Below are 6,182 nucleotides of genomic sequence, written 5' to 3'. Positions count from 1 at the left end.
CATTTACGGCACCCTGAACTGATTCGACTGTTGCCAGTTTTGTTCGGGTCAATGACAACCTGACTGGTCCAGTCTAGCCAACAATTGGACCGTCGGACTAGTTTCACATACTGGGTCCAAGTTTACTAGTTTTTAGGTCTTAGTCCCAATTTTGGGTTCCTGAGCCCAATTTTCGATCTCAAGGTCTAATTTTTAGGCTCAATTACCCATTGGGCCAATTGTCTCATTTGAAAATTAACTTCCAAAAATATCATATTAATTTTAGTTGATTTTAATAATTTAATTTTACTTGATTAAAATTAAATTTTTCAAAAATCACTTAGATTTTCCAAATTAATTTTTCAAGAAAATTCTTTTATCAAATTCTCTAGTTGAAAAATTCTCACGACCACCTAATTTAATACTACATCGAATAAATCGACTCAATTAAATTATTCCTAAAGTTGTAGAATTTTTTTCTGGTTCAAATATAGTCCGATTGAGCTTTTTGTTGAGCTAGCGAAGGGACCAATCAGACATATACAATTAGGCTCTAGTGATTGCAATTATGTCCAAAAGCATCGTTCCGATAATTTGCAATTATTTAATCATAGAGTCAATTCACAAGAAGTATCATGATTGAAAACTCTTTATTGTATACTATTTATGAAAACAACTCATCCAGCTGCTTTGTCCAATAACCTCATCATGTGTGTGCTACTATTATATGATATCCTTGATTCTTTTGAGTTAAATTTGTTCACTTAATACAATCCTATTTTATCTCATTGTCACTATTGTTTATTCTTAATGATTAATATGATCATTGTCAACAAATAACTATGATAGCTCGTTCAAGAACAAGCAACCTGTGGCTACGTTTCATATTTATCAATCCACATAATGTCAATGAGAGGATGTCATTAACTCTTTAGTTGAGCTATGAGTTCCATTGTTGCTAGTAAAGCCATGCCGCACACAAGTCATGTACCCAACATACCATCTATGGGCTCGATTATCTTTAGAACATAAGCCTCAACTTATATCAAAGCACATGAGTTGTACACGTATGATCAGTGACTAACTCAGGATTTAAGTAAATCACACTATGAATGTCACAATTGAATTAATTCACAAACGGATTTAGAATTAATTCATCTTGAGTCCAGTCCAATATATCATTCTAACAATGAATACATCTATGTCTCTACTCGAAGAGTCAACTGCTTGATAGCCAAGACTAGCCATCTCCCCAATTGGCATTGTAGGCAACATAATAATCCTTCTCAGTATTTAAATTAAATGCTCATTTTGACTATTTTATTGGATTACGGACTCTTTTAGATTTTCTACTTAAGTAAGTTGTCTTTCTCGCAATGTAAACATTCTTTACAATTCCACTTATCTTCAATTTGAACTTTAGACAATCAATGGGCTAATATTTGTTTGTCACAATTTCGCTATGCATACAAAATATAAAAGACATAATAGTGAATTGTGAAATTAACTTTATTTATTTATTCATCGTTCAAATAAATAGAAAACAATTACATTTTTCTACAATATGGGCACATTTCCCAACAATCTCCCACTTGCCTTAGTGAAGTAAATGTGTCATGTTTCGCGTTCCTATATCCTCGACGTGTTTGTTAAAACCCTAGTTACAAGATTCTTAGTAAACGGATCCACAAGTTTACTTTCAGAATTTACTTTCATCATATCTATAATTTCTTCGGCTACTACCTCTTGTTTTAAGTGACACTTCCGATCAATGTGTTTTATCCTCTTGTGACTTTTCATTTTCTTGGTATTTGCTATTGCAACACTATTATCATAATACAATGTTATAGCTTTTTCCATACCAGGAATAACTTCAAGTTCGTGAAGAACTTTCAAAGACATATTGATTCTTTCGTTGCCTCAGAAATAGCCATATACTCGGCCTCTATAGTAAAGTTAGTAGTGTAGGTTTGTTTTACATTCTCCATACTATAACTTCACGGCCTAGAACGAATACATTTCCCAACATCGATTTCCATAAATCTTTACATGTTTGGAAGTTTGAGTCAATGTATCCAACAGGAGTAAGGTCCTCCCAAGAATACATAAGCATATTATCCTTAGTTTTTTTTAAGATACCTTAATATATGCTTTATAGCTTGCCAATGTCTGAGACCTGGATTCATCTAATATAGACTAAATATGCCTACTGTGAAACATATATCTGGACGTGTGTAAAGCATTGCACACATAAGGTTTCCAACTACTAAAGCATATGGAATCTTATTCATATGCTCTCTTTCTTTCGCTGTCTCAGGACAATCATCTAAAGAAAGATGGAAAACCTGATGCAGTCGACTGAATGCCTAGCTTCACATTGATTATTGCAGAATTTTCCAATACCTTATCGATGTATGAAGCTTGAGATAGTGCTCATTTTATTCTTTCGATCCCTAGGATTTGAATTCTAAGAATAAAATTAGCTTCACCCAAGTCTTTAATGCTAAACTGTTGAACTAACCACAATTTAACCGATGATAATTCTTCTACATCATTTTCGATAAGTATAATATCATCAATAGACAAAACAAGGAAGATGACCTTTTTGTCATTTATACGCTTATAAACACAAGGCTCATGAATGTTTTTCTCAAATCCAAGTCTTAATCATTTGATCAAATCTTTTATTCCATGAGCAGGACGCCTACTTAAGTTCATAAATGGGTCTTAGCAGTTTGCAAACTTTTTGCTCCTTTCCTTTAACAACATAGCTAGTACGTTGACATCCATTTTCCAAATCTCGTAATCGAGAGAAACGACAATGGATAAGAGTATGCAGATAGACTTGAGCATGGCTACCAGAGAAAAGGTCTCATTGTAATTGATGCCTTCTTTTTGTATGTAGCCTTTTCCTACAAGTCCAACTTTGCATGTTTCCACTTTCCCTTCCGTATTTCTCTTCTTCTTGTAGGTCCACTTACACCCTATGGGTTTAATCCCAACTGGTAAGTCTACAAGTTCTCACATCATATTGGATTTCATAGAATCCATCTTGGCATCCATGGCTTGTTTCTAGAGCTTGAAATCAACGTCTTGCATAGCCTCCTCATAAGTGAATGGATCATCATCCTCATGATTAGCTTCTGTATTATAAATACTACCATCATAGATGAAGAAGTTCGATTTCTTAGAAACTTTCCCACTACAATGAATTCCCTTATAATGTTGATCGTTTGTAGGTCTTTATACAACTTTCTCGAGAATTGAATTTAATGATTGGTCTACCACCCCTAAAAGTTCCTCGAGTACCATTTTACATTGGGGCTTAAAGTCATCCATGTAGCTTTCCTCAAGGAAGGTAGCATATCTTTTGGATTTTAGAATAATCATTCTCTTGTTCCTTTTGGATATCCTACAAAAATGCATAATTCTGTTCGTGCGTCCAACTGCTTTACATCCTTATCCAAAGTGTGTGCTGGACAACACTATATTCTAAAGTGATTTAGAGCGGGTTTCTTTCCATGCCATATTTCATAATGTGTCTTACAAGAAGACTTGGTTGGAACATCATTCAGAATATAGCGAGTCATTTGTATCGCATATCCCTAGAAGGAAGTAGGAAGTTGTGAATAGTTTAACATTGAACGAACCATGTAAAGCAAGGTTTTATTCCTTCTCTTAGCTACGCCATTCTACTGTGGAGTGCTTGACGTAATCAATTGGGATAAAATCTCATTCTCTATGAGGTATTCTAAGAACTCATCGGACAAATATTCCCCACCTCGGTCAGACCAAAGATTCTTTATGGATAAACCTAATTGCTTTTCCACTTTCGCACGAAACTCTCGAAATTTATCAAAGGTTTTGCTTTTGTGGTTCGTTAGATACATATTGAGAATAGTCGTCGATAAAAGTCATGTAATAATTATAACTTTCTTGGGAACTGATGCTCATGGAACCACATACATCAGTGTGCACAAGTTCTAAAGGTTGGTTGGCCCTTGTACCTTTCACATTAAAAGACTTCTTAGTCATTTTACCTTCTAAGCAAAATTCACATTGTGGAAGATTAACTTCCTTAAGCATACTTAAGGAACCCTCTTTCACGAGTCTAATGATTCTTTCTTGGTTAATATGACCAAGTCTTCAGTGTCATAGGTACCCCTCATTAGAGTAAGAAGTTTTAAGCTTTTTATTCACTATTTAAGTTTGAAGCATCGAGTAGTTATTTGGTTTGATAAAGTAGAGATTGTTTTCCATTCATCCATTATAGATTAAAATTTTTTTTCTATGAATAACAATACCTTTATTGAATGTCATGGTATAACCATCTTAAAATAAACATGCTACAGAAATTAAATTCCTCTAAAAATGAGGTACATAAAACACATTCCTTAAAATAATCTTCCTAAAATTATCCAAGTGTAAAATAACTTCTCCCACTACTTCGATTGAAACATAGCTTTTATCTTCGATCTACAACGAGATGCTCCTACCGTGCAGATTTCTCATTTTATTGAACCGCTGTAAAGAAACACACACATGGTTAGTGGCTCCAGAATAAATAACTCAATTGTTAATTGATTCTTCCACTAAGCAAGCTTCAACCACAAAGAGTTCCATACCTTTGCCCTTTTCGTCTAGGTAATCCAAATACTCTTTGCAGTTTGATTTGAAATGCCCTTTCTTGTTGCAGAAGAAATATTTGACCTTTTTAGGATCTTTTGACTTCTTAACCTTTTTCCTATTCACACGAGGTGGAACCAAAGGCTTAGTCTATTTCTTCTTTCCCTTAGCTTTTTATTTCCCTTTGAAAGACGAGGGGCCCATAGCTAAGTTTGCCTCAAGTTTCTCTTGAACCGGCTTACCACCAGTCAACATCAACTCATAGGATTGTAATTCCTTCATGAGCTAAGTCAAGGTAAGTGCCTTGTTCCCCAAGTTGTAAGCGACCTTAAAACCAACAAACTCCGTGGTTAGGGATTTGAACACTATTTCAATTTGCGTGTTCTCGTCTAGTTCAGCCCTATTGTTCTCTGCTTTTGCAAAGAATCCCATAAGCTTAAGCATATGTTCTTTGACGAGAGTGCTGGTTTTCTGTTGAGAATGCATCAAATTTGTAATAATAGATTGTCGAGACAATGAACTTGGCCTCCGAGCAAATCCTCCAAATTTTCCATGATCTTTTTGGCAGTACAAAACTTCTCATCTTGCTTTTACAACACACTAATCATGCTCGTTAACATATAACATCAAGCAATTGAGTTAGAATCTCTACAATGATTTCTTGCTTTAGGCTGAACTTCAGGAGGGCACATTTCGTCAAGAACGAATTTGTGTTTCTCACAGTTGATAAATATTAGCAAGTTCCATCTTGAAAGTTATCCCCATTTAATTTATTCTCAGTAACAATGCTAATAAGAAGAGTAGGAGACATATTTGAACTGAAAAAAAGAATAAAGATTCACTAATTAATATCTTTGTGTTAAGCAAATATTTTTCATTTTAGCAACATATCAAGAATGTAGTATGATGCATGTGTCTTGTATTAAAACCTTGAAAAAAAATTGTCGCTAAAATCATTCTCACACTCATCAACCATGTTGCCTTGGGGTCCATGATTAACCAGCAAGAACATAGATTACATCCAATTAGTTCGTAAATCTTAATTCTCAAGACTCCACACGAACTAATGACCATTTAACGTTTAACCATCATCTCTAGCTTAAATATCGTTTCTTGGGAATCTATTTAATAAGAGATGATCTTGAATGTGTAACCATTGACTTAACACCCATCATTAACATGCTCTCATTTGTGAGTCATCTTAGGACAATCTCTCTGAAAGTTATACATGACTAGTTGTCCTTAAAAGGAAATCCCATTTAGTGAACCCACATGACAAAGTTTACCTTAGTGTGCAGCCAGGGTAGGAACCGCTCGAAACTTTATCATGCTATCACTTAGGGACCATCAATGGAGGCCGTAGGTCTTATTCAGGGACCTTCTCCCACTCAATATTTTAAAAACATGCAAGGGTTTTTTTTATCCCAAATTTCAAGAATGATCGTACAATAGTCCTAGTGACATTCTTACCTAATCTAAAAACATGCTTCCAATATATGCATGATATGCAATGGTAATAATATCTAACCAATTTTGATTTTCCAAAATTTTTATTTTAAGGGAAAAACCGAAGAAGT

The sequence above is a fragment of the Gossypium hirsutum genome, chromosome A06 (assembly GCF_007990345.1).
Source record: "Gossypium hirsutum isolate 1008001.06 chromosome A06, Gossypium_hirsutum_v2.1, whole genome shotgun sequence".
In the NCBI taxonomy this organism is placed as follows: domain Eukaryota; kingdom Viridiplantae; phylum Streptophyta; class Magnoliopsida; order Malvales; family Malvaceae; genus Gossypium; species Gossypium hirsutum.
This window is presented reverse-complemented; position numbering follows the sequence as displayed.